Genomic DNA, 12,946 nt, shown 5'->3' with positions numbered 1-12,946 from the left:
TTCCCTTCTGTCCAGAGCTGTCCAGAACCAGAAAGTGGTTCTTCTAAGTCTGTGACCATAAAAACATATTTGTCATCTTACTGTGCTTATTGTATTAAAAGTTGTGCCTGGTAATTCTTAAATCAAAGTTTATCTTTTGTGATTTGTAATTTTTTAATTAAAAATTTAAGTTACTATACAATATGATAGGTTTCATAGTGTTTTCATACATACATGTTATATTACTTTGTTCTTATTCATCCCCCTTACCCATTGTCCTCTTCTGTCTCCTGTTCCTTTTGCTGATCCCCTTCTTCCCCATAATGATTCTTTTAAAATGTGTCTTGGAGAGATGGCTCAGTGGTTAAAAACACTGGCTGCTCTTCAAGAGGACCTGGGTTCATTTTCCAGCACCCACATGGCAGCTCACAACTGTCTGTGACTCCAGTTCCAGGGGATCAACACCCTCACATACAAGTGAAAACATTGATGTACATTAAAAAAGTGTGCCCTCCCCATTATATTTTCTTTTTTGTTGTTGCTCATGCAACACAGAGCCTTGTATGTGGTACACGAACCCTATACTACTGAGCAGTATAGTGTCAGTTGACCTGTAACAGTTTATCTTAAAAGATTTGTTGAAGGGGCTGGGCAGAAGTAGAAGTGGCTGGGCAGTAAAGAGTGCACCGCTCCTGTAGAGGACCTAAATTCTGTTCCCAGCACTCACATCAGGTGGCTCACATCTGCTTGCAATTCCAGCTCTAGGGAGGGGTTGACATCTTCAGGCCTCCTCAGCACCTTCACTCACATGCATATGCCTCCACACACACACATGTATAATTACAAATAAAACAAATCTTTAAAAAGTTGTTGTATGCTCACTAAAACAATATAGAGTGTGTGGTTTTAGGTCATGAAGATACAAAGTAAAACACTATTTCCTAGCTCCAGGAGTCATTTGTAAACAAAGACTAGAGAAAAACAACTTTGCACATAAAAATTAAAATTCATTTAAATTCTGAATTCTGGGATAATTTTTCAAAGTCTTTTATGTTTGAGATACATTTGTTTACTTAGTGTGTATGTGTTTGTGGGCACATGTGTCCCCGCCTGTGTATGGAGATTCTGTCCTTCCACAGAATAGGTCCTGAGGATTGAATACAGGTTGTCAACCTTGGTGGCAAGCAAATTTACCCACTGAGCCATCTTATCAGCCCTATTCGAGATATTTTAATACATTCTGAATTAATGTATGCCCTTTTAAAAATATATTTTATTAATTTATTCATATTACGTCTCAGTTGTTATCCCATCCCTTGCATCCTCCCTTTGTATGCCTTTTTAATATTGTTTAGTTTAGTATCTTTTTGTATGTAGTGTGGCAAGCCTTTTGGTTTCTCCAAACTAGAGCAGGCTTCAGGCCAGTCCTTCACAATTCCCTGTGCAACACGACTTCAAGCAGGGCGTTTGTTTGGTGAATCACAAAACTGTAGACAAATTCATGGCTTTTCAGTGTCTCAGTTGTTTCACTGAAGCTGTTTTCTTAGAGTTAGTAACTGTTCATTGTCCGTCAGTGCTGACGAATCATTGATTGACTAATCCTTAGGTAAAGAAGTAAATACTTGAATAGCATGTGCTAGTAGCACAAACCAGGGTGTCAGAGTCCTTACTGTCTGCCCTGAGAAGGGCCACTTCCTATATTCTTCCCTGTGCTAGCATTATTTGGACCTTTTTCTCATCCCTGTGTTCTCAAGTTGCTCTCTTAGAGCTCCTGATCACAAGGACCGTTGTAAACCTTTGTAAACTTTAGGTCAGCGGGAAGCTGGTTCTATTCCACTGTGACCTTCCTTCGTGGTTTTACTTTCCTACCTTACTCTGCATATGCAGTTGGTTTCTGTATCTGGATTTATCATGGTGTATATTTCAACATGTGTATAGGTTCACCACCAGCCAAAGAGATCCATGAGAGTTTTGATTCCCGCTTACTTTTACAACAGACTAGATCTGTTTCCAGCTATACTGACAACCCCACACCTCTTTCCTGGCTTCTGCTTCTTGATCACTCTTTCATAAAACCCCTTTCTATATGTCTCCTGGGTAATAATTTTGAGAATTTTATTGTGCTCAGTCTTTCCATGAGTCTTGAGCTGATCATTCTTTACAGGTAACGGGTTACTGAACTTTAGATGCATTCAGACTTCTTTTTCCACGCCATGCTGTGTGTTTGTCCATCTTCGCAGGGCAGTCCCTTGATTGTGTCTGGTTTCTGGACCAAAAGTGCTGTGTTCTCCTGCAGTTCTCCTTCAGTCAATATGATAGACAGTGGCCTTGCAGCAGTGCAGACATGACTAAAATTAAGTAAACAAGAACTGGGCGTGGTGACACATTCCTTTTAATCCCAGCACTTGGGAGGTGGAGGCAGGTAGATCTCTATGAGTTCAAGGCCAGCCTGGTCTACAAAGTCCAAGTCAGCCAAGGCTACACAGAGAAACCCTGTCTTGAAAAAACAAAACCAAATAAATTAAGTAAATGCAGCCCAGCTTCTTAGTCATCCACTGACGGTAACACTGTTAGTTCTGCTCTCAGGTTCTTTTCTTAGAATGGAGGCAGCTTTACTGTCTTGCGGGGTTGGGAGGAGTGAATGGGATGGTATCCAACAGACCATCTAGACTCTCCTTTGTAGTTGAGTCTCCCTTTTAGGCTTTGTTGAATCTAGTTAAATTCATCATCTCCCAACTATATGCTTAGGAAAAGTTTTCTTACATTTATTTCTGGGTGGGAGTGGGTGGTGCGTGTGTGTATGTATGCATGTGATGACATGAGTGTGGACGCTAGACAACTTATAGGAGTTGGTTCTCTCTTTCCACTATATGGGCTCTGGGTTGCAAACTTAGGTTCTTAGGTTTGGTGGTAAGTTCTTTTACCCACTGAGCCATGTTGACGACCCCTAAATACATTTATTTAAATAGAAGTTTGTAGATAACATGTCATAGGAATTTACTAAGTGTAAAGTAAAGTAGACCCTTGTCTTTCTAGGTGGGGATTGTTTAAGGAAATAGTGAAAGCATGTAAGAGAACTTTCTTTAGCACAAGAATACTTTTTTTTTCTTGTCAAGTCTACCATAAATGCTTTCTTAGTTGATTTTTTTCTCTTGGCATTATCCACTAAAGAGGTAAAGTATTTTCTATATCTATTTCAAAATGTGTTCTAGGACAGCTCAGAGTATAGAAGGACCCCCCCCCCTCCTCAACACACGCACACACACACAAACACAATTCATTTATTTCATGTGTGCCTGGGTGCCATGGTGGTCAGAGAACACCTGCGGGAGTCAAGTCTGTCCTTACCCGTGTGAGTTTTTCAAATTCAGCTCATCAGGCATAAGCAATAACCCCCCCCCCCCCCCCAATCCACTGAGCAACCAACCCTGGAGCTTTTAACTGTGTGTCTTCCTGCTTGCACTGTCTGCTTCTCCTTGGTCAGAAACAAGTTGCACAGAATCACTGCTTATTGATTTGATGATTGAGTATATAGACAAGATCTGGCTTGCTTAGAATTCCACTTCTCTGTAATGTAATCCGAGTTCAAGAAATATGTCAAAATTCATAAATCAAGCTGTCACCATTAGTTTCTTGAACTTACAGTTCCTGCTACAGAAAGTGAAATTAAAATTCCTATCTTGAGGATACATATAGAGATTTAGTTTGTTGCAGCTGTGCTTTTTTTTTTTTTCTTTTTAAAGGCATAGAGGAGGGTTGCAGTTGTAGCTCAATGGTAGAGCATCTGCCTAGCCTGTACAAGGCCCTAAATTCAGTCTCTAGTGCTGCCCCAGAATTAAAGCACTGAGAGTGGTTTGTTGTTTGACTTGAGAACTCCCTCTTTTCTGTTTTGTTGTAGGAGTGATCAGCCTATCCTTCTGTGGGAGGGGGATGGCATTATCTAAAAGGGATATTTACACCAACTGCAGGGCTCTCTGTTGCTATTGCTGCTGCATGCCAGGGTCCATGTTTTGTGTTTCTTCACAATAGCCCTCCTGCCAGGTGAGTCACGCTGCTGAGCTTCAGGTTCAGTGAGAAAACCTGTGTGAGAAAACAAGGTGGGAGAGTGTTGAGGAGCACACCCGATGCTAACTTCCAGCCTCCACATTGAGCACATGCAGCAGTGTTCATTTTTAGCACTTTTAGGTGTGTCTTGTAGCCCCTAGGACACGAGTTACTCAACATGCATGTACATAAACACATACAAAGAAAGAGGCATGGATCTAGAGGTCCTTTTTGTCCCTGACAGGAAGAAAATGGTAGTTCTTGGTGACCTTAGCCACTCCTTTGTTCCACTTTCATAGTCTGTGCACATGTCATTCCCTTTCTCAGCCAGTATCTGGGGTTTAACAGAATTTCAGTTCATCTTGTATAGAAAAAAAAAATTAGGAGTAAAACATTAGCATATGATCTGGAGAATTTTACTAGCAAAAATAATTAAAAGCTCATATCAAAGTGACTGGGGACATTCTTGAGTGCATATCAGTTCGTCAGTGTGAAAGAGGCAGAGGCAAACAGACAAAAATAGGATTGTTCCTGCAGTGTGTTGAATTTCTTTTTTTGTACTGCAAAGGAATAGGATTTGTATTTACCTTCTGTTGGCAGGGGATCTGGTTTGGGCATGTTAGCTTTTGGTGAATGAGTGAGCCTTTCACATTTCTATTACATGTCAGAATCTAATGAGAACCCAAGCACTTTTGACACTATACATTTTCTTTCTGTCTCTGTAGCCTTCATTAGTTTGGACAAATGAGCAAGTTTTTATTTCAAGTGTTAAACTAGCTCCTTCTGTTTCTGAAGGAATAAAAAAGATGGAACTGCCTGTCACACATCTAAAACATTGTCAGTCTTTGGCATGGCTAGTTGTTTGCTTTTCCTCACAGCAAAGGATCACAGTTACAGTCTTATAAATATATATAAAAAAATCAGTCTTGAAGTAATTATCTGACACCCCTTTCTTTAAAAGCCTATTGCTTATCTTATTTTGGTAGAATTTAATTTCATACTCATCATATTCTAGTAGAAGAGTGGCATTGAGTCTCCCGTGCTGTGGTGTTTATTTAACTCAGATCTGTATTACAGCTATGTAGCAGTTGGAATAAGGCCATTTCTATTCTGTTCTCCAGATAGGAGCTGCCATGCTGGCCTGTCATCATGGTAGAAACTTGTAGTTTAGTTCAAGTATGTATTTGCCATCTGCTGTGCACCAGCTGGTGTTCTAGACAGTGAGAATGTAGAAATGGATTTGGCATAGTGCCCTCTTGAGGAATTTGTGTGCACAGGGGAGACAGCTGTAAAACCTTGCCATTTAGTGAGTTTGTAAGGCTAGCCTGAGACTGAGGAGTGGCTGTACTGTGCACCAGGGAGAAGGAAAGGCTCCACTGAGTTCAGGAAAGAAGAGCCCTGTGTCTGTGTGAACAGAAATGAGGGAGGCAGGGGAGAGGCAGCCTGGGGTGGGCTGGTCTCCCTGAGAAGGGGAGTGAGGATGTGTGTGAGGTTGGCCTCTCCATTCAGCTGAGGACAGTTGTAGTATTTGGAGACTAGCAGTGATTTTATTTCTGCACTTTTTTGTGCTGCCTGCTTATTAGTTATTTAAGACAATTTATTTGCTCTTAAAAATTGATGTTTTCCTAGCCCTTTGTATACAATTTTTTCTCAATTTTTTTCTATGTCTCTGTTCTCAGCCCTTTCGACATCATTTTCTCAAACTCCATCTCTCCAGTGGACTTTCTCCTAGTGACTTGTTCCTGCCCTGTGGGATTGGCCTCTTTAAATATGGAGGACCCATGGCTCCTGTCTTGTAAGCTTGTCCTCAACCCGCACTTTGCTTTTGTCTCCATCTCCTGAGGTCAGAGAGAGTCCTTACACCTCTTGCCAATTTTAACATTAGTAAGGATTCTAATACTATGCTAACAGTGAAATTTGGAACCATTACCTACTTTTGTCTGTGGCAGTTGTCCTCCTTTGTTCTGCTTGCAAATGATAGCCATGTTGAATGAGCTGTTGAGAGTTTTTCATGAAATGGCAGCCTGTGAGCTCTAGAGTTTACTCTTTCTTGTCATGGTCCTACCTTTGAGCTCCTTCCTCAGCTGTGCTGAGCTCCTTCTGCAGACCGCATCCCAGCTGGAATCCTGGGCAGCTCTTCTTACTTCCTACTCTGGATTTTCATTTCTGGTTTCTGAGGATGATACCAATGCCCTTCCAAGGGTTAAGCAGAAAAGCATATCTCGCCAGTCTCCCAGGAGCTGAGTAGCCGTGAGCCAGGGCCTGCAGTGTTCCCTGAACCTTCCCTTGACTGCCTGCTCCTTGCATCATAGTCGTCCCTTTAGCACAGAGACTTGCTTTTCGAGAGAAAAAACAGTTTAAATCCCAGTGGTTTTGTTTGTTTGTTTTGTTTTGTTTTGTTTTCCTTCCTCTCTCCCTGTCTCTGTCCACCCAACCCCCCTTTCTTTTTTTGCTTGCTTGATTGCTTGCTCACAAGATAACCCTTCACATTTTTAAATTTTTGAGTCTTACTTCATCTAGAAATTAGAGGTAATTTTCCTGTTCTCATGTTTGTTGTGGGGGCTAAATATGATTAATTCAATAACACCGGTAACTACCTTGTATAAGCACCTAAGTGTGTATTCCAGTGTTTATAGCACTGCTTTCTTTAGCCTGTGCTCCTCATTTGGCCTTTTTCAAGTCAACATATGGGGACCGTCTTCTTAGTACCTTCTTGGTGGTTGGTGATTTTCTTCCCTCGGTGCTTTATGCAACATTGTCACCTGCTCTGGAGCAGGTAGCACCTGTGAGGGATACCAGTAGTGCAGAGGTTGGGGTCTGTGCCAGTTTCTTCTCCACTTATGAGCTTCCATACCCTTCCCGCACAGTGTGAAGTGACTAGCTTTCTTGTGTAGGCCGGTTCCTGGCACCCAGGAATGCTTGATGCCAGGCTTTATAAAGAAAAGTGCTCGCCTGCTGCTGTATTGTAGCGCTCAAAGCAAATCTCCTGTCCTCCTTAGTGTACCTGCACACACAGTGCTGCTAAAACCCGGGGCAGAGCTGCTCATTCACGTAAGGGCCTGGTGGCGTTCCACCATCTTCTCAGTGTTCTCATCATGTTATACGTCCCATTGTTAAGGTCTTCTTTCCATTAGATCAATTTTGTATAAAAATGCCGACACACCTTGGTTGAGAAATCATTCTCTTTTTTTGGACAATAAACTCTGATCCAGGTGGTTAGGAGAGCAAATGGGAATGGAGGAGCAGGACTCAATGCTATGCTCTCTGTCCCTTGTACTTGCTCACTGTCTTCACAGAGGCTGCCTTCACCTCTCCAGTCATTCCTAAATGAGGGTGTCGGGAGCTGTCATTGCCATAGTAACCAAATACCCTGCAACTCCCTTTATCTCACTAAGAGGAATAATTCATATGTACTTGGAAGTTCTGTATGTTTTCAGTATTATTATTAACTTAGATACTTACTGAGATTAGAAAAAATAAAAGCTGAGCCTTAGTCAAGATCTTGCAAAGGTTAATCACTTCTAAACTGAAATCAGTAGCACTAACCCGGCAGCACCGTGAGCACTGTGATGCTTACTGTGTACCTGTCTCCCCTTTGAGCCTCCCTCCCTTAGTGTATTTATCTTCATAACATTTTTTGGGAGTGAGCACTGTGATCCCATTTTGATTGGCAAACTCGGGTGTGTGGGCATTAAATAAGCTGCCTGGGGTCTCATACAGTCAGTTGTAGTGCGCACAAGAATCCAAGCAGACTGGCTTTTGACACCTGTTCTCGGTTTCCCATCTGCCTGTCCTTGGTACGGCCACAGCTTAGGAATCGTCTGCTGTTTTGTAGTCTATGGTGTGGTCACGGATTTGATTTATATCTGCAGATGCATGTACGATAACCCATATCTTTCAGGTGTAGGAGTTACAGTGGATTTTCTAAATTATAGATTCCCTTGGCCTTCCAGACTATTTTTAATGAAGTATTGTTGAATGTAGTCTTGAAATACTGCCCTTTCCAAAAAGAAACGTTGATTAAAAGAAATTTAATGTATCCACACATATTCACACAAGCAGAGCAGATGCTTGTTTTTAATCACTTAAGGAAAAGAAACTAAGGTGAACACAAAAAGAAAAGTGCTAAGGAATGATAGGAACTTCCTAAGGCTGTTTCCAGGTTTTGTTTGCAATTTTCTGACTCAGGCAGCATTTCAGGCCCGTCTGAGAGTTGTGGCCAGCACTGTGTGGATGGAGCCTCTCACAGTTTATCTGTGTGTGTGTGGGGGGGTGGGGGGGTGGGGGTGGTGGTGGCTGTCCTTTTGTTGTTGTTGTTCAGTTGTTTGTATTTCTTGTACTACTGCGCATTTTACATTACAAATCCTTCCACAAGCTCCACTTAGCTCATGTTACTCTTGGACATTTGAATAATTGCTTTAATGTGAGACTAATTTCTGGGAATGATTCATCACTGTTTGCTTAGTATTATAACTAGTGACAGTGTCAAATTTACCTGCTGGAAAAATCCAAGAGGAAATGTTTAAATTAAGTCACTAGCCTACAGAACTGGGGAGAGAGGAGGATCTGAGCTGAGAGTCATTATCTTTAATCCCATATTGTCTGTGCCTCAGAGGGCAGGAGGAGGGATTCACCTGAGAAATGGGAGCAGAGTGAGTTTCCAGTGTCCTCCAGGACAACCAGGCCCTTCCACACAGTTGTGAGTGACTGTCCTTTGCAGCTGCAGCCTGGGACAGCCAGCCAGAGGGATTGGAGGAGGGAAGGCTGGGGAAGGCTGAGTTGGGCTGTGGTTGAAGGGTGTTGACAGGAAAAGTCTGACTGGTAGGCCACAGGATTGGGGAGGGGAGGGAAGGGAAGGCGTGCTCTTCACCTGCTGTGATCTCAGCTCTGGAAGCCTTGACTAGTACCCTCTGTTCTCCTTCATCCTCAGAGGAAAGAAATAGAGGCTTTGGCACTAGTTGATTTTAAACTATGAGTGGCCAGTGTTAGGCCCGGCCGCCTTGCTACCCCCTCTCCCCCCAGTGTTGTTCCCTTGCCCTGTGGAGCAGCTGGTTCCTGTAGTAGCAGGGATTATTGGGCATCCTGGCCTGAATTGAAATTCTGCTTTTGCCCCTTGGGACTCCTGGAAAGGGTACGCCTAAGTGGGGAGTAGGGGATGATTTGTTGAGAACTTGAAGAGAGTGAGGGGGAAAATCCTTTTTGCCTTTTAAAAAATATAGTTGTTTTTAATATTGAGAAATTATCTCCAGCCATTTTAGAAGATAAAATAATCCGGCAAAATGGTTCAGTGGGTAAGGCACTTGTTATACAAGCCTGATGGCCCGAGTTCACTCCTCAGAACCCACCTGATGTGGAGTTGGGACTGGACTCTGGCAAGCATGTACATACCTATATATCATAAAATACATCTAAAAAAAAAAGAATATTAGTGCATGTAATGGCTAATCTTGGTTGTCATCTCTGTACTCCTGGGTAGAGGCACCCTGAATGTGGAGTTGTCTCTATCAGATTGGCCTATGAGCATTTCTTTGAGGTATTTTCTTGACTACTGATTGATGTAGAAAGGTCGAGCCCACTTGGCAGGACCACCTCTAGGCAGGAGGGCCTGGGCTAAATAAAAAGGTCTCCTACACATATATACCCAGTGGTCTTCAGGTGGCTTCCCTAATGAAGGAGCAGGGGCTGTCTCTGACAAGGACTCTGTCGCCTGCTTTTTGCTCGCTTCCCCTGGCTGGGCTGCCTTCCCAGGCCACCAAGGAAAAGGATGTGCTCAATTCTGACATGACTTGATGTGCTGGAGTGGGTTGGCAGTGGTGGGGCAGCTCCCCTTTTCTGAGGGGTGGGGGAAGGGAATAGAGGAAAGAGGAAGGGAGGGTGGAACCAGGAGGAGAGGAGGGAGGGGGCTATGATTAGGATGTGAACCGAATGAATGAATGAATGAATGAATGAATACATACATACATACATACATACATACATACATACATACATAGGTGTATGTAAGAACAATGAGCCTGGAGAACTGGCCAGTGAGTGGCATTGTTCTGTGGTCCTTCCTGCAGTTTCTGTCTTTTTGAGCACTGCCTGGTTTCTTTGGATAATGGACAGTAACTTGTAAGGTGAAATTAACCCTTTTCTCCCCAAGTTGCCTTTGGTCATGGTATTTATCACAGCAACAGAAAGCAAACTAGGGCAGTGCAGCACTGGCAAATACAGAATTCTTGTAAGATACTTGATGTTTTGCTCTCTTTTTAGAATTATTTTCGGCTAGTAATTATATAAATATGAGTCAGCTTATATTTACTAGAAAAATAAGCTCTAGCTCTACATCTTCAAGTAATCTCGTTGTTTTATCCTACAATGATGCTGCATTTTGGGATTTCTACTGTGTACAGTGTTTATTAATTTTGTTGAAATTCGTAAAAGAGGAACAAAAGTTTTGCCTTTGTGATAGGACACACAAATTCAAATTTAAATTGATACCACCCAATCTATATAACAGTGACTGACATAGCAACACATTGTTGGCAGGAACAGTGGCTCAGTAAGCCTGGGCTGCAGCCAGGGACCCCTGTGCTACCTATAGCCTGATGTGAGTCAGCCGTGTTCCTGTCTGGCCTGTGACTCACCTTCTCACCTTCCTTGCCTCTGAGAAAGGTCACAGTTCCCTATCTAGCTAGCTCAGGTCATTTGTGCACAGTACCGGCCAGCATCTGCCTAGAACATTGCTTTCCCGTCTGCAGCAGAGGTGCAGCCATTAGGACAGAGACTCAAGAGAGTGCTGTGTTTAGGAAATTACATACTTGCGGTATGAGATATTCACCCACCCTAGTGATGTGCTTAGAGCAAATGCACTTCTACTTAAAATTCAAAATGTCACATTCAGATTATTGATGTGCAAACACTGAACTTCCCTAAGGAACACCGTAGCTTGTTTATTTCAAGGTTCCTTTTGTGGTATTTGCTGTGCTAATCTACAACTTTCAGAATTTGTGGTGAGTGCCAGGTTTCCTGCTCTGACAGCTATTTCTAAGGGGTTGCTTTTAGTTAGGCTGCAGGTGTTCATTTAAACATACTGGTGGGGTGCTTGTGTGTGCATGCGCACACCCCAGACAGTGCCAGAAGCTGTAATTTAAAGGTGAGCCGGCAGAGGAGTATGTAATGTTTTTATCTTCCGGGCAAGATCCTGATGTACAGCTTCATGTGACATCTCGTTTTTTAAAAGCCCGAGGCATCTGTAATCTTTATAGCAAGAATTCTAGCGCTATGTTTTGCATTCCAGGCTTACTGTCTATCCTGCTTCGTAAATATATGGCTCTTGTGGACTTATAAATCATGACAGTAGGACTCATATCCAAAAAGAAGAGATTTAAATCTTCACAGAGTTTCTAAGATTTAATGTAACTTAGGCCTTACTCTTCTTCAGAAGTTACATTCTTATTTAAAGACAGCATGTCTTTGATAGCAACTTGAAAAACACATTTCCAGAGAAACAAATATTTAAGAGCATAGTCAACACTAAACTTTGTGCAAAGTCTGGAGGAAGGAAATAAAACAGGTAATTGCCTGTAAACCACGCACAGCCTAGAGGAAGACATGAACAGCTAAAGATCCTAGATCTGTGCGACTGCAGCGACCTCCCCACCCACCGAGCCTGGGAGGCACTAGGGACGGGCAGGCTCCTCTAGGCAGCGGATGCCATGCAAGCTTCCGGATTCATTCGTAGTATTGAAGAATGCTGTCCTCAGGCCAGGTTCACCAGATGTCCACAAGTCCTTCCCAGTTTCTTGTTCTCCTTACCTTCCTGAGAGTTCCTCCTTTGGAAGGGGCTTCACGTTCCTGAGGATGAGACCAATGGGGATATACAACAGTTACTAGAATCTGTAGTATCCCATAGTGTAAATGTACCACAGCTTCTTTATCCATTCTTCTACTGAGGGACATTTAGGGTGTTTCCAGGTTCCAGCTATTATGAATAAGGCTGCTATGAACATGGTTGAGTAAATGATCTTGTTGTGTGCTGGAGCATCTTCTGGGTATATTCCAAGGAGTGGAATAGCTGGGTCTTGAGGAAGCCTTATTCCCAGTTTTCTGAGATAGCGCCAGATAAAAATGCAATTGGACCCATATTTGTCACCATGCACAAAACTCAAGTCCAAGTGGATAAAAGACGTCAACATAAAACTAGAGACACTAAATCAGTTAGAAGAAAAAGTGGGGAAGAGCATGGAACACATTGGCACAGGAGACAGCTTCCTGAACAGAACACCAACAGCCCAGGCCTTAAGGTCAACAATTAATAAATGGGACCTCATGAGGCTGAGAAGCTTCTGTAAGGCAGGAGATAGTTTCCGCAGAACAAAGTGACAGCCCACAGACTGGGAAAAGATCTTCACCAACCCTACATCTGGCAAGAGGAAGTCTTAACCCCGCCTGGATGATAGCTCCTCCATATGCTTGAACACCGAGACCATTGCATGCAAATCACTCGAAGGAATGGCTGGCCTCTCAGGTGAGGATCCAGAGAACCTCCCCACCCCTTCCTTCTATGGAGGCATTGCAAGCAGGCACAGCTGGTCTGATAAAGATGGCAGCTGTTTTGCTCAGAGGATCATAGTCTGCAATAGCCAAAGAAATAGCTGGCCTTGGGGGAAGCAGTTGCCTTTCTGTGGCTGCTCTGTATTGCAAGCTTTTAACTCTGTGATTTTGAAGTCTAAGATCTGAGCACCTGGCTTTTAAGGATTGTAAGTCTGTTTGTCCCCCACCCCCACCCTGAGCTTCAACACAGGGCCTGCCTGAGGTGAGTGCTGTCTTTTTGTTTCTTTGTTTGAGAATTTCATAGTGCAAATAATGATTAAATGCACTCATTATTCCCTCCCCTCCAACTCCTCCCATATTTTCCTTTCCTCGGTGTGCCTCTCAA

The 12,946-nt window shown here is 42.9% G+C and overlaps 1 protein-coding gene across 1 annotated transcript in view; it reads left to right on the top strand.

Moving 5' to 3' along the window:
• The window catches only part of ATXN10 (ataxin 10), a 139,740-nt gene that overhangs the window by 62,820 nt on the left and 63,974 nt on the right, over positions 1 to 12,946 (top strand). The window lies entirely within an intron of this gene.

The sequence above is a fragment of the Acomys minous genome (assembly GCF_964271855.1).
Source record: "Acomys minous genome assembly, chromosome: 12".
Lineage (NCBI taxonomy): Eukaryota > Metazoa > Chordata > Mammalia > Rodentia > Muridae > Acomys > Acomys minous.
The sequence above is the reverse complement of the archived record's forward strand: the minus strand, read 5'-3'. Positions and strand labels throughout refer to the sequence as shown.